The sequence below is a fragment of the Aphelocoma coerulescens genome, chromosome 2 (genome assembly GCF_041296385.1).
Source record: "Aphelocoma coerulescens isolate FSJ_1873_10779 chromosome 2, UR_Acoe_1.0, whole genome shotgun sequence".
NCBI classification, from domain to species: Eukaryota; Metazoa; Chordata; class Aves; order Passeriformes; family Corvidae; genus Aphelocoma; species Aphelocoma coerulescens.
In genome coordinates, this window is record NC_091015.1 from 103,273,686 (window position 1) to 103,295,649 (window position 21,964).

The window sequence follows — 21,964 nt, forward strand, 5'->3', positions numbered from 1 at the left end:
AGGACTTCATCACACAGACACTACATGCAAACTTACATAAATGCACAGAGAAGGTTTGCACTAATTTTGTAGTTATCACCAGCACCGAAAACACTACTCTTCCTTTTATTCTTTTCGATAAAAACTGCAAGCATCTCCAAACTTTTCTCATTAACCTCTCTTTTCTTTACTGATCAGCATCTTTTCCACATTGTTGGGGCCATTTTCCAAACAATTGTTTGAGGGAAGGGGAAAAGCCAAAGCAATAATGGGCTCAGGGTCACAATTGAGACTGTTCCATATAATAAGCAAACCTGAAACAGTAAACTGAGAAAGAAAGAGGGAAGGAAAAGGAGAGAAAAGAAAATGCTGACTTGGGTCAGGGGTCAGCTCTCTGATCTCATTGTCAGCGCCTCTGCCTTTTGCGTTATGGAATTTGTCTTTCATTACCCTGTCTGCCACTCTTGTCAATACACCCTGAAAAGACTCCTCAATAGGAAATTGTAAAGTTCTGGTTGAGGTAACAGGGGGAACTACCCGCTGAAGCCAGCTTGTGGCTCACTGCCGTTTCCTGGGTCTCCGCTCTGGTGCCAGTCTTCCCCCTGCATTGCCCAACAGAGCATCAACAGGGACTGTGAGGGAAGAGGGGTTACACAGCCCACCCCACCCCACTCCACCCCTTCCTCCCTGGCAGGGCATCCCTGCTGCTTGAGGGAATGTGGAGCTTTAATATCTAAGCCCCTCGAGTGCTGCAAAGACAAACAATGCAGGAACAGCCACTAACACAAAGAACATTGCAAAATCATTTGTTTCACTAAGAAAAATAACATAATGATCTTCTGAAACAAGAGATGAGGTAAAATGAAGACTCTGAGTGTGGTAACAGGAACTTTAAGCGTCATCTACAATGAAGATATTTGGTGCTGGTTTATTCCCTCTAACTTCCTACCTTTAACAGACTGGGGATTTCCGTCATAGTTGAGAGAGTTATAATCTCCCCTGACATTTGTACTACATGAACCTATACTGAAGGCTTTTCCAATTGAGTACTCAATTATCATTAGCACTGCTGAATATCCCAAGGAGAGTTTTTATTTTATACAAATTAATGAATGACTTTCAGTTTTCAAACCAAAATATCTGTACATTAAATTCCATTTGGAATGCCAGATTTTGTTTTGTTTTCAGTTTATCCTTCAATTTAAGCTATACTGTACTTAAAGGCTTTATTTTTTTTTTTTTTTTAATTGGAAGTATTTTCTTAAAATTGGTGTAATCTACCCAAATTTGTGATGCAAACCCTCAATTTGGTTATATGACTGGTGAACTTATAATACCCTTCACTGGAAACATTTGGTTGAAACAAGGAATCACATGCCCACTCTGTTTCTGAAGTTCCAGCAAACTAATTAAAGCTTTGCTTTTCCTCAATAACAACTTTTATTTAGACACAATCTAGATCACTGAATTTTAAGATGTCACTGTCCTTGGAGGTACACAGACCTCTGAAGCCACACTTAAGTCTCTGCATAGCGGTACTCGTAAATATGCTAGGATATGTCTATTCCAGTTGCAAAACACTGTCTAAGTTTACCAAGAAGAGTTGTAGTATGGCTCATTGAATACAGGCTTATTCATCTTATACTTCCTATACAAGGGACATCTCACTGAGGAGGATGCTTTAGTTTCTGTAACACTTTCTGCAAAAGTCCAAAGCAATCCAGTAGTGCTTTTCCTAAGCAGTTTAGTCTTATCAGCTTAAGAAAGTATTCTGATATCATTCTCTGTAGGTTGATTACTTTCTCTACAGTTCCTCAGTCAGAGGAAAAAAAGATATCATTAATAAATTGATCTACACCAAATTTTGACATCACCATGATCAGGAGTTGGAATAAGGGAATGAAGGGAAGATGGGAAGATGCGTGGGGTGGGGTAGGGTAGGGTAGGGGAAGGAAGGAAGGAAGGAAGGAAGGAAGGAAGGAAGGAAGGAAGGAAGGAAGGAAGGAAGGAAGGAAGGAAGGAAGGAAGGAAGGAAGGAAGGAAGGAAGGAAGGAAGGAAGGAAGGAAGGAAGGAAGGAAGGAAGGAAGGAAGGAAGGAAGTTGTTCAAGAGGGAAATAATTCATTCTTAGTGAGAATTAAGAACATGACATGAGGCCAATTTGCTAGCCTTTGGAAAAAAGGAGAGGAGACAAAAGATGTTGTCATGCTCAAGCTTGTGACATTGGTGTGGGTTATGCTCTGTCAGACATGTGAGAAGCTTCTCACAGAAGCCACTCGTGTTTCCCCCCTTAGTAGCCCCCAATTACAAACCTGGCCATCCAAACCCAATAGAGCTATTCAGGAAAAAAATTAACAAATCTCAAATGATCAAGGGAATTTCTTCATGATAGGAAAATTTGGACTGGAATTTTTCTCCCTAAAATTGATATGTTCTCATTCACAGAGAAATTATTTTTTGACCAGTCCTATTGTTTCTGTTTTGCATAGTCAGATTAGTTTATCACAATGGATCTTCGTATCCTAACAAATCCCAAAAAGGGATAGAGAATCTGAGCCAGTCTGGAATTTTTGAAGATTACCTTAGAAATGAGAGCTCTTAATTGTTGTTTGGATCCCTGAATATCTTCTCATCACTCCCCATCCTAGATGGACAACTAATTGTGCTTCAGATGTTAAGCATCATAAAATTGTCATGTAATACTATCTTCTGTACTTACCGAAGTGCAGTTACTGGAGACTGTCCATCAGTAGGACAGACAATCCCACTTTCATAGTCAGGTGTATTTAGCAAAGGTCAGTATCTGAGGAGGCTTACATAATAAAGCCCTTCGGGGGCACTGATGTAGAATAAATACTATCAAGCTCATTTGGAGAAAAAGTAAATGACACAGGTGTCCCCCTCAGACCAAAGCAAGCTGATTCATCTGTTACAAAGTAGTTCCAAATGCTGATACAAAGGTGAGCTTTGGAATGTGAAAATTTGGCTTTTTCTTTTCCTCAGATCTTTTTATGTGCTTGCACCAGAGTAAGAAGGCATAGTACTGTCTTAGAAAAAAGTACTTGAGCCATTTACCTGTATCTTACTGGTAGGTAAAAAGTCTAACTCAACTCAAAAGTCTAACTGTGCCATTTCAGTACACAAAAGTGAATTTCACCCACAGCAATTCCACTAGCCAATTTACCAACAGATGTTGTTTTACAAGGAGATCTATTAAATAAATTTGTCCTTCATTAATAGATATTATGTTATAAACTTTCCCCCAATAGCTTTCCACAGCACACTTGCTCCCAATTTGGTTGAAGTCCAGTATTTGCTATAAAGTGCAAAATACTTGGCTGCTAACTAAAAATATATAGCAAGCAAGAAACACTTTTTAATTAATATAAAAGAAGTAGTTGTATTATTAACAGTGGTACTGGGAAAAAGTCAGTTTTATTTTTCCTCCTAAATTATTATTATATGTCTCCCACTGCTGGCATTTTCTTTGAAATAATCGTCCTTTTTCCAAAAGGTAATGGATACTTTTACCATCCATACTTTCCCTTTATGAGCATTTATAAGCCTCACTGCACATACTTTATCCAACAGGTAAGGTTCTACCTTATAAAAAAGCAATTTAGCTTTATAGATTTGGCAATACTGAACACTTGGTTAAATGAAGGCTGCCTTATTTAAGAAATGGCACATCTGAAAAGGCCTGTTATCACAGCTTTAAGTCAATGTAAAAACACTATCCAGTACACTGCTTTGATATGGATGGAAACCATCGCTTCTGGCATATTCTCACATTGGTGGGTGCTGGAAATCTTTCGTATATGCTTCTGTTTAGCTGGAGAAAACATGGTGTATATCTTGAGGATGATTTTTTTATTTAAAACTGTGTTCTTTTGTTAAGGAAAACATTTGTACAGAAATTTGATATATTGATTGCTCAAGTTTTTAAGACATATGGTTTTTCAAAATAAGGGACTTCAAAGGAAGCATTTCTAGAACAAGATTGAATCATAATGAAATTTTATGGTATTAAATGTTACACTTTTCGTATTCCAATCTTAGCCAATTTAACATTCAGACATCCCAAAACTGTGTTTATTTGAAAGAAAAACAAGTTAGAAATGGCAGAAAGTGGTAATTAAATACTAGGGTTTATAATGTTAATGAGATTAACATTTTATAACAACCTCAGGTTATTTTATATTATTTTTAAGCTGGCAGAAAATAAAGTATGCAAATACTGGGGCATTTGAGGGTCACTTCAGGAGCTGTGCCTACAGTCATTTTTTATTAGCACATTAACTGACTGACTTTAAAAGATAATCTGTTAAACAGAATAAGAGTATTTAAACCTTAATAGGAGTCCTTTATTTGCATTCAGCACACAGCAGCATCTTGTAAAACTCTTCAAATTTTTTTTTTTTAGTTTTCTTTTTGGCAGGGGGTTAGTTAAAATTAATATAACTTTATTTTATTTTGTGGTTTGGTTGGGTTTTTTTCTTCAGAATGGGGTGGGGGTTCTGGTGTGTTTTTTGCTTTCAGCTGGGATTTCTTTGTCTCTTAGTGATAATTTAATTTGAAAAGGAACAGATCTTAGTCTTCAAAGCAACAATCTCTTCCTACTTTTGAAATGTTCCTGAAGATATCTAAAAAACCTTTCAGCTTATTTGTCCTGGCGATCCTTTTGCAATAACAAAGTTGGGGCAGTTTCTTACAACTCTCTATTATTGCATTTTGCAAACAATTTAGTTGCCAGTCCTTTAGAGCTGTTGTCACCCATAATCCTCTCTTGTGTACCATTGACAGAGTGACCTTCATACTCACTGGCTCATCCATCATACAATGAACTTTTCACTCTACACCATGCTCATCCCTTCCGAGTAAGGAAAACCTTTGTCCACATCCCACTTTGCCATTCACTGGAGATTCTGTACTTTTGCAAATGTGTATCATGAGAAATGAAAAAAGGAGGAAGTGGGAAAAAATCACTAGTTCAGCACCTTTGAAAGTAAGTGCAGATGGCTAGCTTTAAAGCACATCTATCATTCTCATTTGGAGCTCTTTATCCAATAGGCCGCCCCCACTTGTGCTGCCCCACTGGACAGAAGATACCTAGTGAATCAGTAACAGTGAAAAACTAATTGCCATTTGAGAAATGTGTTTTCCCTGCATTGCAGGATGCCCTGAAATCCCTAAGTTTAAGGATCCTAATGAAAAGAGTTTGGTATTTAAATCATAAGCAAACTCTTTAAATGAAACATATTAATAAATGAAGATTAATTGATACTTTCTACCTTTCGTAATTGGCAAAGTTTGCTTTCAAAATGGCTACACAAAAAATTATTAAGGACAAGGGATTCATCCTGTTCACATATTAATGTGCAGGGCCTTGAGTACTCCTTCATTAAAATATTTCTTGCTCCTCCAGAGAATAGGTCAAAACATTCAATTCTGCTGCTACTGTAATCTCAGGTTTTTAAGTCACCTCTTCAGCTGCTTATACTGATATGTTCCATACGGATATAGAACCAGCAGAGAGTATCAATAACTCTGTGGTGCCCCTGGAAAAGAAAAAAGGAAATGTTTACCCTTAAGTGAGCACATGACACAATGGAATAGAATATGAAGTGGCTTATTGGATTCCTATGACTTGCTATTGTTTTACCAGTAGGGGCTTTTTAATTTTTTTCACAGATTTTAAGAAAATTTTTAAAATAATATACATCTATTCATTCTTTTAAATTATATATGAGACAATAAATTGTAGAAAGACCCCAAGCTTAGAAAAGAGGAAGAGGGATATTGAGCTGTATAGCTGATGCGAGAAACTGACTGGCAATGGTACATCAGTGACATTTTCAGATAATGACTGTAAGTAGATTTGGCTATGTTTAAAATTTTGTTTCATCTTCTTCATGAAGGTAGAGTTATACTGCAAACATTTCACATTTGCTATTATTTTCCACAATTATATGCAAGCAAGTTGGCATTAAGTCATAAAGTTTGCAAAAAAGACAAAAACCAAAAAAAACACACCCCAAACAAGACAACAAACCTTTTAGACTAATACCCATGACAGGAAATATAATTAGGTTATAAATGCCCTGTGAACATCTTTTTCTTTTTTGCCCATTTCAGTTGAGAGTCCTTCTACTTTGTACCCTAGAATTTTAGTGTCTTTATAAACCCAGAATCATGGACTTGAACTCTCTCTCAGAGATGTTGACATAAGGCAAATTAACATAGCCTGAGTAACTTCCACCAAAGAAAGTGAGTAATTACAGCACAGGAGCAAGTATCTCACTCAAAATCATTCACTTGCCAAGGTTTTGTCAGGCCTTACACTCATTCACTGGTATTTTCTCCAACCTTGCCTCCTAGGTGCATAACCTGTGAAACTGCAAAACTTTATTTCCCAGTTGCATATATTTTCTCATCAGAAAGATTTCAAATTTAAAAATTGTGGCTTTTAGTTGTATCTAAATAGGTGAAAAATATAAGAGAGTAAAATATTTTTAATGTAAACCTTAAGTAGCAAGAGTAGTAAATAAGTTGAAGACTAATTTGGGCGTGCATGTTTATCAAAAGACAATTTTATTTTATTTTTTTTTAATTACACTCTTTCCTCTTCGCTTTAGTGTATATGGACTTTTTAAAATGAGTTTGTGTGATATATGTGTGAGGCAAGCCTGTCTTCCCTCCTTCTATGGGTAAATTATATTACTACTTTCTCTACAAGTTCATAATAAACCATGCACAGATTTGAGAGTGAGCTTCAGTGGATTAAGGAAAATTACTTGTGGTAAGAACCTATAAAGTACAAATGCCTTTGAAATATCTCTTTAGACCGTATTTTTTTAGGCCTAACTTCCACTTTGTTGGGATGAAACTGTTGCTGCCCAAAGAATAGAAGTACCTCTTAGTTACAGTGGATGCCAATGCAGAAGATATTTCTCATTTCTACTGATTAGCAAAACAAGGAGCTGTCAAAGTAGACAGGATCTGTCAGGCATTGGGTAAGAGGAAGTACACAATACCTGCAAGTGGAGTACACTTGCTTCTCTTCAATATGACATGCACTTGCACTCGCCTGAATGTTTACTGGCCAAACATCTGGGACCCTCCTGCCCAGCTCAGAGACTGAATACACACAAGAAATCAATTTGCACCTCATCAGTATAGCTGTGAGGTTAAAGTTGGGATTCCCCTCCCAATATGTTAATGCCACAACGAGAAATTACAGACGTCTTATATCTCACCTGTAGACAAAAATCCTCTTTTCAATGTCAACAAAAGCATCAGCTACTGAGAATCTTAGCTTAACCATTGAAACTAATCTCTATATAACTAATAAAAGTCAGTGAGGACTTTATCATTGAATTTCCATTCAGTTACACAACCAGCATGCAGGGTGAATAACAGAGAAGAAACAATATACTGTGGCATTTCTGAAGGGAATGACTGTAACAGGAGACCAGCATGAAGGAAAACCTTTTGCAAGTAGAAAGCATGGTACCAAACAGGTTGAGTTAATACTGTTTGTGCTGTTTTTCTGCCTTGTCTCTCAATCTTAAGTCAGCTGAGCAGCAGCTTTCTTAGTGGGAAAAAACAGGAGGAGGTCAGGCGGAATGACCTCCCTATTTTGTCTCCCAGTGGCCTGCCTCCCATTTACTACACCTTTTGACATCCTTAAGTAGATATCTCTTTAAGTGTTCAGTCAGTAAAACAAACTGCAATGCAGGCAAAGGAAAGGGGGGTGGGGAAAGAAGTGCACACTCTAGGGCTCAGATTGAATGTGAGGCATGCACAACCTGTAAATGCTTCTTATATCTTCAGCCACTGATCAAAAATAGTCTATTATTTCATGTATTCAAGAAATACTAATTTACAGTTTACTAACCAACTACTACAGCTTTCCAACTGTGTCACTGAGAGCCACTTGGGAGAAATGCCATACTCTAAAATAAGCTCTGGAGCTAAATCTCAGGGAAATCTCTATTGAAATTTGTTAATTCAGCAGCAGTATTTTGGATGTTAATAACTTGACTAATCAACTCAGAGTGAGGAATGCTAGTGTGTACTGAACAAATCCACGCAATTCACATATAAGAAATCAATTCATTGAGTAATCGTGGTAGTACATATGTGAGATGTGTTATAATGGGATCTATGGCTTGTAGTATATTATTTCAAGAGTGTTGTGGAAAAGTTCCAGATGTTCTGTAAAACTTTTAAGAGCTTTTTCAATTTTTAAATTACACATTTCTCATCTCTTGCTATTATCGATTAATTAAGCAGTTTAAATATTATGCTATGAAAAGAAATTCTTAAATAAATATCAGATGCAACTCATGCACTTTAAATAATCAGAACCATAAATTTTAATACCCTGGATGTACCTGTTTTAATCTGTAATCCCTAAAAGAGAAACTGGAAAGATGTGCATAGCATTTAGGACTTCAATAATTGGTAGAGAATTTTACAAAAAAAAAGGATTTAAAACATTCAAATATTACCATGAGCCCTGTTCAACATATCAAAACATTGCTGAATTTTTAGTTTCTCATAATTCTTACTAATTTATTCTCTGATAGTCACAGAGTTAAAACTGACAAGTTGAAGCTGACCTAAAGTTCTTATGTTAATCAGTTAATTTCAACATCCATATAAACTGGAACCCCCAAATACACAAATTTTTTCTTGAAACAATAAGTATTTTTGGAAGATCAGACTCATAAAGCTGCAATTGGGTACATACTTTCCTTTCAAGTTTAATTTTCTTGAATGACATTTCCTTTAAAAAATTTGAAAATGAAATTGTTTTTCATTATCTTTTTGTGAATCTTTCTGTGCAGCTCTCCATGCAGTATGTTTTAAAGCAACTTCCCAAATAGAAAAACTACTTTTTTTCCCAGTACTTTCTTATTCAAATTTGTCATTTGTAATACAAATCAATCCCTACTCAAAAAAAAAAAATCTCTAGGTAAACAAATTATTAAGTTGTTGTATGTTGTTTATATTAGTGAAACATGTTGTCTTCTATTGTGACACATAACAACTGGTTTGGGCAAGCCAAACTAGGTTTTAGCGCTGAATCAGAAGAACGAAACAAGAAAATATTAAGAAATCAATTTTTGTCATTAAGGTGAGCAAATATGAATGAAATGCAGAGATACCGAGTTTCAAATATGCTAATAACAAAAGAATTCAGAAAAACTAAACATCACTGATACAGTTAAAGAAGTAAGTAATTAATGTTAGCACATCGCACATACTGGGAGAAGGCAACACAAAATGTAGATTTGAAGTCTCTGTTTCCTTTGAAATTAAATCTCTGGATAACAATAAATGGCACAAAAGATCCTACCTGGCTTCGGTCAAAACATTTTAACAAACTCTATTTTTTCAGTTAGTTCTTTGGCAAAGCTAAGCCTTTCTGCAAAGACATATATATTTATAAAGCTTCTGATGGAAGAATTACAGAGGTTCGTGGCTTTATGGTATATCTGGTTGTTTTAAAACAATCTTCTTTAGGGAAAATACAGGAATTGTGTTTGCCCTATGGATCCAGTCAGCTGCATCAGCAAAATGCCACTCACCTATTAAGCCCTTCCAAAAGGAAAGGTATTTAACTCAGACTAGACAGTGTGATGACATGGCTTCCAGTGTGGCATTATTCAGCATCACACTTGCAGGCAGAAAAAGTCCAGGACAGCCCCTAATGATGGGAACATTTCTCTAGAAGCAAAATCATTATATTCTCATGGTTAGGCAGCCTGACAGCACACTGCCCATAGTTCAATCACCAGAAGATACTCTCTCTCAGATATATCCTTTCTGGAGAAATGTGGAAGAATGCAGGAATCAGCCTCCTCATCCTAAAAACTGTGTACAAAATTCTGATACTTTAGAGCATGCTATAGGAAATATGACGACAGGATATATTGTTTGGACACTGCAGATATAACCATCCCTGAAATATGTAAACTTCTTTTTTTTAATACATCTTCTGCTTTAGATGTATTAAAAGAACAGAGTTATTTTATGTTCTCTCTTTAAAATTTTGACAGTCAGCTGATCATAAAAATTTCCATTTTTTTGTCTACATTTGAAAAATGAAATTTATTTGCATACTTAGACAAGTTTACAACACATTGTGAAAATGCTCTGCTTTTTTCATGAACAGTTATTTTTAAAGCAGCTGTTCCAGTTTGGCCAAATTTAGAAATATATCCTCTGAGAGAAGGCAGGTCACCACCACCCCTCCCCTCCCCACATTTGGGAAAAATAAATTTTCCTTGAAGGAAAGTGAAAGAGATAAAAACTATTTATTTAACAAACACACGGGAAAGGGATAATAATGCTAAATAATAAAATCTCTCGCTGTGGAGAAAAACCTGGGAAAGTGCTCGAGTGTTCGAGTCCTCCCTTTGGTCTCCTCGGAGCTGGGGCTTGGCCCAGGGCCAGGCCCTCTGTGCCCGGTGGAAAGTCCTCCTGATGTGCTCTGATATTGAAGCAGTCCAGTAGAAAAGGGAGAAAATACGAAACTCCAGGGAAGGAAAAAAGTTCAACTCTCAGTCACTCTCCAGAGAAAAGAAGCTGAACAACTGGCCAAAAGCTGACTGGAAAAACAGCAAGCCGGGTGCTTCCTCGCTCCCCTGCCGCAGCTGGAAACAAAGTCCCTATCTCTATGTGACCTTGAACAAGCTGCAAACTGCTTTGAAAAAGTTTTGCTCATTTTTTCCTTCCCCCTCTCAGGCTCAGTTTAAAGGCATAGAAAGGCACAAAAATTAATTTCTGGGCATAGGGCAGCAATATGGGATACACATCATAAAGCCACCCCAAGACAGCAGCTTATATAAGGGAGATGCTACTAACAAAATTTTCTCTTCAGTGGTTAACACATTTCTTAAACTGGCCTTCTGAACTTTGTATTTTCTCTTCAAAATGTCCCATTAATTCCTATTAGGGAGCTACTAGTAAAGAAAATTGCATTTTAACTTTTATCAATCTGTATGAGTAAATGTTAACCATTCTCAGTTAAAAGCTCTCCTTTTAGCTCCACTCAAGTGAAAACACCTAAAGCAGTGCATACGTTGGCAAATCATTCAGAAGATTAATGCACTTAGGCCTGTACAAAGAGTTAGAGATGTGTATTAGCATTATAGATTTTAATTTGAAATGATGTCAGTCTTTTCTCAGCTGCATTGTAGTGCAAGGACTGCCATCTGCTTATAATAATGAATCTGACAATCCACGTAAATGTGATTTGCTGCTTCTTTTGCCAACATAATGGCCTGGATATTGATCCTAATGGTGGAGCAGTTGCTGCCATTTCATTCAATAGAAATGGGAGGAGAGGGTGAAAGAGAGAAATTTCCAGGATTCCTGCTGGAATGACAGTTAAGAACAGAGCTGTGGAGTTTTCACTATGAGAGGGGATGAGAATATCCCTTATTCTCTTTTTCTTTTCCCCTGGAACAAACCCTAGAACTTACAACTCCAAAAAGGAAACAAACAAAAGTGAAAGTGAAAATCTGTAAGGAAAAAGAACCCAGAAAAATTAGAAGATAAAATAAAGCCTCCCTGTACAGATGTCCATTTTTCCTCCTGTTTCTGATGACAATCAAGATGGCATTTGGGGGAGGAGGAAAGAGTGCTATAATACTGTAAGGCATTGTAAGGCAAGTTTGGAGCCAGGCAGTGCCTCTTCTCTGTGCTGTAAGAATGAGATATCTGAGGTGCAGCTTTTTGTCTCTCTCTAATTCCTTCATGAACACTTGCATCCTTGAAGAAAGGCATTGGATGGCAAAAGCTAAGTGTCATTCATAAATCACAGATCTCAGAGGAAACTTCTCTCCAGCTAACAGTAGATGCAGAGATTTCATGCCTGCCATTTTCATCACCTCAGTGTGGAATTTCAAGTGTCCCTCAGGATGGCTTTCCTCCAGGAAATGAAACCTTGTTTCCCAGGAAGTGCTCAGACTTGGAGCTGCCTACAAGAGAGGCAAGGGGCTATTTCCCTAAGCTACAACCATTATTATGTCTAAGTTAATTCCAACTCCACTGTTAATGTGATTTGTGGGCCCAACAGTATTACAGTACCTTTATAAGAGAGTGCATGGCGTTTCCATGACAGCCAGGAGAGGTAGGGATGGAAAATGCCATTTAAGATAACCCAGAAGTGCTTGATTGATACAAGACATAAGGTCAGAAGCTTTAAGTATCAAACTCCAGTAATACTCAGTCCGATTTTCTTTTAAAAGGGAAGTTTACAAGTAATAGCATGTCAATTTTTAATAGATATTAACCAAAGGAGATAAAATATAAAGGTGTTGTTAATTTTACCTCAAACAGTTCCTGGACAAGTCAGTGTGACTTCAGTGACTGAAATAATAATCTCCGTGGCAATTTATAGTGGTTGCTCACACCTACACTCAAATTTTACACCATAACAAAGAGTGATATATGAAGCAGCTTATACATAACTGCATTTCAGAACTGTTCCTTTACTTCCAACAGCTTTAACTACTGATTTTTCAGCTTTCATTTCTAACCTTGAAGATTGGTACATTCATAAATGGAACAGGCACTGCTCATTTCAAGATATCCTCAACAATCCATCATCTTCATGTCATTTGATCTCCCAGGACTACAGTTTTCAAAAAGTGTGCTCAAAGTGTAAAATCACCTACAAGTAAGAGCTGCAGCGTGCATGTAAAATTTTTGTAATATTCTATCAAGGCTGATCACAGAGCCTTCTGATTTAATATAGAACATCCTGGAATATCTTGCATTTTCTGCCTTACCTGAAAGAAATTTATTTCCCACAGAGCAGTGCAGCACTGAGTAAAAGACAGTAAGAGGAAGAGAACCTACACAAAAATGGTGAATGGGAAAGAAATGGAAGAAAAATAGTTAATTCCAAAGCTCTTTCCAACAAGCTTATATAAGCATAAAACTTTTCCAAAACAGCACCATTCTTACTCTCCAATCTTTTTTCTGATGATGGGTGATAATGAAAACCACCAGTGGTTCTCAGCTGACAGTCAGAAAAACCCACCTGCCCTGAGAAAAGTAGGCAAACAGAATTTGGCATAACCATAGAGAGGTGTTATTCTCTGAGTATAAAATGAAGGTAACTTATTACTAATGCCCTGTGTGACTGACATAATACATCTCCAACTGGAAAACATCTTTCATCTCAGAATGAGAAAACTGTTCTCTCATCTTCACTCCTATTATTCTCGCCCAGTGTTTCTGCTCAGGTAGCAGCAGACAAGTGGCTTTAACACAGGCTCTTCATATAGTGAACCTTCATCTTTCTGCAGTGAAGATCTGCTTTCCCACAGGTGTTCCCCAGTTTGCTCTCCCTAGAGCTGCATTTCCAGTAGTTTTCTTTTTCTGAGAAGAAAGGTCAGGTTAAAAAAAAAAAAAAAAAAGTTAAAATTTATATCACTCCAGAATTTCCCTGTGTGGAAATCATTAGGTAAAACCTGTTTGCAATCAGAGTGGGTGCTTTTAGAGGATGGGGATTGGATCTGGATGCCTTCTGTCCTCTTTGGTTAGTACCCATTAGCCATATTTCACTACTGTTTAAGCTACCGTCAGCCATCCAGATGTACATCTTTTATTTTGATTCAACCTTCTGAACTCCCCTGTTATAGGAAGAAGAACAACCATTTTAGTTAGGTACAAACCCATAGGAAGAGAACTCGTGTTCCAATCCCAGTTTCTGAGGCTGTTGGTGTGTATGCTGCAGAATTTCAGGACTAGCTTGTTTGTATCTCAATAAGCTTTTCCAGTAGGCACATTTTCCTGATGAAGAACATTAAAACTGAAATAAATATATTTAAATCTGATGAAATAAATATATTATTTTGGACATCTCTATAATTTCTTTTACATTACACCAATATTTGTGTATTCATGTGCATGCATATGAGAAAAAAAACCCCTCAATATACATAGTCTAAGCATATAGCAGATGTTTATTTATAGCTTGGGCATATGCCTCAAACTAGATAATCCAGCTCCAGGAAAGAGTACTGGGAAAGCTTATTGCATGGTGACAAACACAAAATACTTCTTCACACAAGGAAAATCTTCATTTTCCTTAAAAAATAAATTATTATTAGAGGGAAAAAATGTTCAGCTGGGATTGGAACAAATGCATCTTCAAAAATACAAGTGATGTGCAGCTCTTGATTATGAAGGTACCCTACCAAATCTCTCCCAGATGTCAAGTGAATGTAGAATCACAGCAGCACATTGTCTACTCTGAGGTACTGCCCAGAAACATCCACATTTTATAGAGTCATAGAACATTTTGGGTAGGAACGGACCTTAAATATCATCTAGTTCTAACTCCTCTGCCACAAGGAACCTTCCACTAGATGAGGTTACTCAAAGCCCCATCCAGTCTGTCCTTGAACATTTCCAGGGATGAGGCATCCAGAGCTTCTCTGGACCACCTGTTCAAGTGTCTCACTACCCTTGCACTAGAGAATTTATTCCTTATCTCTAATATAAACCTTTTCTCCGTTTAAAGCCATTGTCCCTTGTCTTATCCCCTATATGCTTTTGTAACAAGTCCCTCTCCAGCTTTCTTGCAGGCTCTCTTCAGGTACTGGAAGGCAGCTTTAAGGTGTCCCTGGAGCCTTCTATTCTCCAGGCTGAACAATGCCATCTCTCTCAGCCTGTCTTCACTGAAGCAGTGGTCCAACCCCCAGATCATCTTCATGGCCCTCCTCTAGACTCAAACTTACTGTTTTGGGCATCATTAGCATCATGTCCTTTTGAATATTATTTTATGAGAAGTGGAAGAACACCAAGACACCTAGAATATTCTTCTGCAAATTAAAACAGAAACACAGATTTTCTACCTTATGTGGAGCAGAAGGAAGTCTGGACCTGTGTCAGGTCTGAACTCTGCCAGCAAACCCCTAAGGGGCCAAAACTGAATAGACTCCATTTGTCTGACAAGAAAGGACTTCATTTTGGAGAGATTTTTCAAGGCTTCTGTCCAGGAAAGTTATAGAAAAAAAATGGTACAATGTTCAATTGTAATTGTCATTTTTTTGTGATACATCAGTAAATGTCTGGTATAACATTATACCTCCTAGCACATCTCATTCAAACCCTGCCTCTCTTCTTCAATCTAACAAGACCTCCTTTTTAGTAATCCCAGTTAAAAACACTGAGTGGGAAGAGCCCATTTTTGAGTTTACAAGTGTAAGCAGCCAAGAAGGTCTTTGTGGAGGGAAAAAAAAAAAAAAAAGTGTTTGTTGGTGTTTCTTAATCAGCAGAAAAGGAGCAGCTGTCAGCCTGCCGGAATTCAGAATTTAGATGAGCTTTGAGGCCACACTTCTGCTACCCTGCATCTGGTTTGGAAACAAAGAACAACCTGGCTTTGGTTGCTCTCATCTTGTAAGTACAACTACTGCATAGGTAATTAACACTCCATGATAAGGGCTTAGTTTTGCCTATCTTCATTCCTACTGACTCTTCCACAATGTAAATCTTCTTCCCACTTTCATTTAAAACAAAGGCTATGCAGAGGAAAGGAAGCCCGAATCTTTTCTGATGCTGAGGGGAAGTGAGGTAAATCTACTCTTTTAGTTCACTTCCTGGAGAGCACACAATGGTATATAATACTTTAAATGTATTTTTTAATCTTATCCTTAAAAGAGGAATAGTACTTCTTCCTTTCCTCTCTAAAATGTTTAGGGATTAACTGTTTTTGTGAAGCACATTGGTAACTAAGGGCAGTATTTTTATGGTATCATAGAAACATAGAATGGCCTGGGTTGGACAGGACCTTAAATCATCTAGTTCCAACACTCCTGCCACGGACAGGGACACCTTTCACTTAGACTAAGTTGCTCAGAGCTCCATCCAACTTCTCCTTAAACACTTGCATGGATGGGGCAGCCACAGATTCTCTGGGCAACTGGTTCCTGTGCCTCATCATCATCACAGTAAAATATTTTTCTTAATATCTAAAATCCAAATCTACTTTCTTTCAGTTTGAAGCCATTAACCCTTCTCCTGTCAAACACTGCTGCTACATGAGCAGTATTGTTTCAATATTAGTATTATTTGTATATTAATATAAAGCAATATTATTTGATGTTTTATATAATATGAGTCCATTTGTTGTGTCTATAAGGTGATAAGCAGAGATTCACCTCCACACAGGATTGAGATTTCTCTTACTCTTTGGTCATTTACAACAAATTAGGCAGAATTCATTCAGAACTGCTGGGTACAGGCCCTGGGGTGAATACTGGGCTTTGTGGGCAGCAGAGGGGTAGATGTGACAGACTTTTGCCCTCTGTAACTTGATTACACATGGTCAAAACAACTTGAACTTCTACAACTTCAGCCCATGAACTCATCATGAACCATGGATTTTTGAAAGCTAATGAAATCCAAAGTTCCAGCAAGAAGGACATATGAAGGCAACACTGTCAATAAGATAAAGAAAAAAATATAACAAACCTGTGATTGTTCTGTATTTTAACACTTATGACTGATTTTTTTTTCCTCTGTAATTTTAGGAATTGAACCCAAGTGCACAGATATCTTGCAATCTTGTAAATTGATTTTTAAGTCCTAGTAAGCAGACTTTTTAAAACATATTTTCTCATAAAAATGCTTAGAAGTAGGAAAAAATAAAATCCTAGTGAGACAACCAAAGTTTGTAACTTTGTTTTATTTCAGTTTCAGTATTTCACAGTCCTTTTCTGCTTAACTGTCAAGTGAAAGATAAGGCTGTCATACTGTCTGAATAACAAAAGAAATACAATTTTCCTACACTAAAGTGTACTGGCATTGTGCCACTGTTAAAATTAAATTTGTCCAATACCAGTTAGCTGCAGCAAACATTTTTATGGCAATAGTTGGCAAAGAGAAGACATCTTTCTGGGGTTTTGTGTTGCTCCATTTCTCTGAAACAATGGGAAGAATTGACATTGTCTAGTCAGTGTAGAAGATAGGCTGTCAAGTAAAGCAAGACAAATGTGATGTCCTGACTGATTATTTCCTTAGATACTAAATCAATGAGCTTATTATCACAGCAATTACATTACTAATGTAAACAGATGCTATGTGTAGAAAACTGGTTAACAATAAGGTAGGCAGAGTGCAGGGTTTTTTTCTGTTACACAAAAAAAATATTTGGAGTGTGTTATACCTCAAATAACATTCGATCTTCATATGTATCAGTCAACTGAATATATGCTCTATCACGTGGTTTTACATGTAAGAGAGATGTACTGTAAAAATGTACAAAATTAAAGTTTTACTTGTGTAGTCTTTATTACCAACATTAACGTCCTTATCTATATCAACTATTAATAAAATTCAGGGATTCTGAAATAAAAAAGAAGCACTAAAATTCTGCTCACAAATTAACTCTGCCAATTTTCTTGATGCAACTTGTTATTTAGTTTATAATGAAATCAAAGGGGGGAAAAAAGCAATATCCTGTACAACGGCTAAAATTAGTTTCATATAATTCAACTTGATTTTCCTATCCATTCTTCTATTTTATAAATAGCTATCTCTGAATTTCTAAAGCCTCCTCAGTTCTGGTAATTTTATATGTGCTTTAGATATATCTAGTATGCATAAAATAAATCACTATAAATACAACAGCATTTATAAAGAGATGTCTTTTTAGCAGAAGGCAGTTCCGAAACAATTCAATCAGCTCTTAAGCTTTCTGAATACAGGTGGGTATTCAGGATATGCAATGCATTAATCCAAAACAGTAATGGGGAATCAAAGTACATTGGTATGAGACTTCTATAAGAAAGGACCATTAACCAGTATTTGACCTAATAGCAGGACTCTTCTGCGTTATACTGTGGTCTTTTGAGTCAAAGGAGTGGAAGGAGTCTAGCAAGTACTAATGAAGAACATATGGAGCTGGTCTAGATATAACAGAGATCATGTCAGAAAACAACTTGTCAGAAAACACTGCTTCACCAAGTGCAAAACTTTAAATGGGAATGCTGAGAACAGAGCTCTCACTACAGAGAGTTTTGACTCCATTGAATGCAGACAGTGAAAAACTTCAGATTTTTTTCCCCTCAAATTGGATTAAAAACAAATGGCAGATAACAAAGCCTACGATTTCTCTTTTCACCACTTTTAGTATATATATATATAAAACAATGAAAGAAGGAGTCATATTTCCCCCTATTTTACTATTTCATGAAAAAATGGACATGTAAAGGTTCCTGCTCATCATTGCAGTTTAATAACTCCAGTTATTTTCTAAGGCCTTTTTGAAGCAATAAATCTTTTTCTGAATCATTTAGGAAGGCTCTTTAGGCAAATTGTGTTCACTATTTTCTACAAAAAGCTGAGTTCTAATCAAAAATAATCAAAAGAGCAATATTTCCTCAAAGGTTAGTGAACTACTACTTGGAACACCAGGAATGAGCCAAAAGTTCCTGAGCTACAGCGACAGGACACATATGTCTGTGAGCATTGCCAGAGTTTATTTTCATGAGATCTTGAAATGCCCCAACAGTTGGAAGTAGATTGCTTAAGATAGTTTCATTCTAAAAATCCATTACATACATATATATATATATATATATATGTTCATGTGTACCAACAACCTCAAAGTGCATTTTTTCTAGTCTGACACCTGATTCTGTATCATTGGAGAGAGAAGTACTGTCACTACTGCACCACTGAGGAGAGTGGGTGCAGGACAAACCTCAGCAACAACACACTCACACACTCAAGCATCTATTCACAGGCAGCATAAGATTTTTAGTCTTGTCAACTGCCAAGATAATTTTTCCCTGGAAGCCAGTCAAAGTAATTTTTCTTTTGTGGAGACTGATTTCCATGACAGATATCAGTCTCAGCTGTTTATAGTCATATGTACATTTTGTGCTAACTGTTATCATCTGGAACTTTTCATTCAAAAATAAACCATTTCTGTTAAAGTTTAAAAAAATCTCTTGGTAAAAAAAGAGATCAAGTGGAAGATGTTGATAAATTGCAGTCTTCTTATGGAATATCTAATACAGAATGAAATACCCTTAAATTGACAAATAAGGAAAATTACAAATGTACTTATTTTTAGTAATTAAAAAAAACAACTTGGTACGTCTTTGAAAATGTCAGGGAAGTTTCAGGTAAAAGACTCTGTCAAAAGTTACTCAGAGACCACTCCCAATTAAAGAGAAAATAATTTGCAGAAGTTCAAAAGTCATTAAGAATTCTCTATGCAATAAATAAATCTTCTACAATATAATTTTCATTTATTACATGTGGCAGATATAGTGCAACTATATCTTTTAATATCTGTTAGCTTTAATACATAGCATTGGTCTCTGTCTTTAGAGAACTTCTCTCCCTCCTGCAAAATTTAATTCTGCTGCTTTTGAAATAGCAGAACAAAACAGCTCCTTTTTAAAGATAATTTTTGATGAAAGTAATATGTCTTTGTTTAAAACAATAAACTAGGCATATCATTAGTGACAATGTCTGTTCTTTGTGAGTGAATACCTCCTTGGCTTTCCATACACTGGTTACTACTGCTGAGTTTCACTGCTCATCCAAAACATCTATGAAGAAGATGAGTCTTCACTTCCCCAGTTTTCTCAGAAAATAATTATAAGTTTGGCTCAGATAACTAGGGAAATATTGTTGCAATGTTTCATCAACTTGTTTTAAACTTAAGTGTAATTTGAAGTGAAAATCTTGAGGGAGGGGTGTCAAACATTCTTTCTCTTTTCTAGAATTTTTGAAGTCTTGAGAAAAATGTTCTAGGTAAGAGTTTGTCATTAAAGGTAAAGAACCACTGGTTCCAAAAAGAAATGTTTATAGTCGCTGGTAGTCGTTATTCCAGTTTTCCACATACATATTTCATAATCCATTAATTTCTGATACTATTATATAGGTTGCTATATGCTGCAACTTTATAACTTCATTTTTATTGCAAGAGACATAAATATTTGTTCTGTGAGAACAAAGTGAGACCAAATAGTTCTGCCATATTCAGCACTTGTGGAATCTCTGTGTTTTCTTAACATATATTCACTTTACTAATTGTATGCATTAGAATCTTTATGATAAAAATCTTAAAATTTTAAAAATGCTTTTGAAAATCCATCATTTTTATGCCTCTCAAGAAAATATATGACATTTTGTAGATGAAGCTGAATGATATTTTTAAAGAAATGGCAGTATGTATTTATTACCTCTATCAGTGGTTAATAAATAAGATAAAGGTTTTAGTTTTGTGGTTTTAATTTCTTTTAAAATCATGTTTTATTACATTGGACATAATAAATCAAATTGTTTGCTATCTCATCCACTGTCCTAGCAGTTCTATTGATCGGTGATGAATGAGTCCCCGAATTGCCTACTGTGTGCTCTATTCATGCTCACTGCATTGCTTGTTTTAGCTACGCTTATTGTGAGACACAAAAACAACCCCAAAGTAAAAACAGCAAAGCTGAAGGTGTGGGAAAATTAAGAAGCTTTGCTGAGGAAGGTCAAACTTTGGATAGGCTGAACAGATCTGAAATATTCTAGAGACTGACTTAAGGTGTGAGACATCTGCCTTTCATTTTCTTACCGTATCTTAACTCAGACAATTGCAAATCAAAAACTAGAGGTCTTTTAGAAGTTGGATCACATACTGAGGAACAAAAGGAAATTTTAAGTTGACTCAGGCAACAATGATAAACATATAGAAAGGAGATATCCTCTCCTCTCTTTTTATTGTACATATGCTCCTCAACAAAGTATTTATAAAAATAAGTCCATTTCTTCATGACTGGTTTTCTACTTTGTTCTTTCACACTCTTCTAAAGGCTCATCACCCCTCATGACATTGAAACCCCAGTGCAGCACTAGATACTCGTTGTGCTCAGAGAAGACACACCAGATCCTAGAAATGAGGCAAAGCCGAGCAGTGTTTAAATCACTTTTTCTTATTGCTGTGTATAACATAATAACAGATAATTGCTAGAGAAGCCAGTTTTGAAGCATGGCTTCAAGAGAGCTAACATAGGTTTCACTTTGCCTGAAAGATAAATTCCATTCCAACTTCCTAAAAGAACAGCATCTAGAAAATAAAACTGATTAAATAATATAATCTCTTTATTTTTCTGTGGTCAGCAAAAATGGGCTTCTCCATTATGCTCACTGTTGGGGAAAACAACCGTTGTTTCCATCAATACATACACAGGCAGCAAAAAAAGGAAAAAAAGTAGCGTAGTGTCTTGTTTCTAGGATATTTTTCTTAGAGTTGGAGAAGACACATATTCAAAGCCAAAAGCTCTAACACAAGATTTAGAATGTAACTGCAGGAAGCTTTGTTTAAATATTTGGAATCTAAAATAAAAATTAAAAAAAAAATATAGAAAACCCATCTTCTTTTTTTTTTTTTTTTTTTTCCCCTGAAGGGCTGAAAGGCAGCAGCAGCTCATCACTTCTGGAAATTTGGCTACTAATAGATTCTTGATACAGATTTTAGGAACTAGATTCTCTCTTTCACCAGTCTTTTGCCTTGCTACTGTTATTTGTCTCTTTAGAATCTCAAGCAATTGGATTTAAACTTGCAGTTGATTTAAGGTAGAACTTCTACACAGTATTCCTCTCACTCCAGTGGATTTTGGACATGGAAATGATCCATGCACTTTTGCACAGTACATGACTGTAGAGAAAAGTAGAAAATGCTACAGACAACTTGAAGCACTTCAAAGGAAAAATACAAAAGTATAACTATGAGAAAACTCAATAAAATCACTTAGAAGTTTGGAATACCAATGGCAATAATGAAGCATGAATCATGTGATAGTGGTCAAAGTTTTGTATTACTTACAATTCATCACTGTCAGAATTTTCAGACTGTTGTACATTTGTTTAAATATTTTCTCAAAGATCTCACCATTCCAGGCACTCAGACACTATAAAACACATAGAAGTTTGTTATAAAATAAGCATAATTA

General features: G+C 36.2%; 1 long non-coding RNA gene across 1 annotated transcript in view; it reads right to left on the reverse strand.

The window, feature by feature from the left end:
* Positions 1–3,919: 3,919 nt before the first annotated feature.
* Positions 3,920–21,964, reverse strand: part of LOC138105840 (uncharacterized) — a 74,297-nt gene continuing 56,252 nt past the window's right edge. Inside the window, exons 4-6 of the long non-coding RNA XR_011148727.1 lie at positions 21,838–21,922; positions 12,785–12,850; positions 3,920–5,536 (exon numbers count right to left, since the gene is read on the reverse strand). This is a non-coding gene — a long non-coding RNA (uncharacterized lncRNA). The remainder of the gene's footprint in view (positions 5,537–12,784; positions 12,851–21,837; positions 21,923–21,964) is intronic.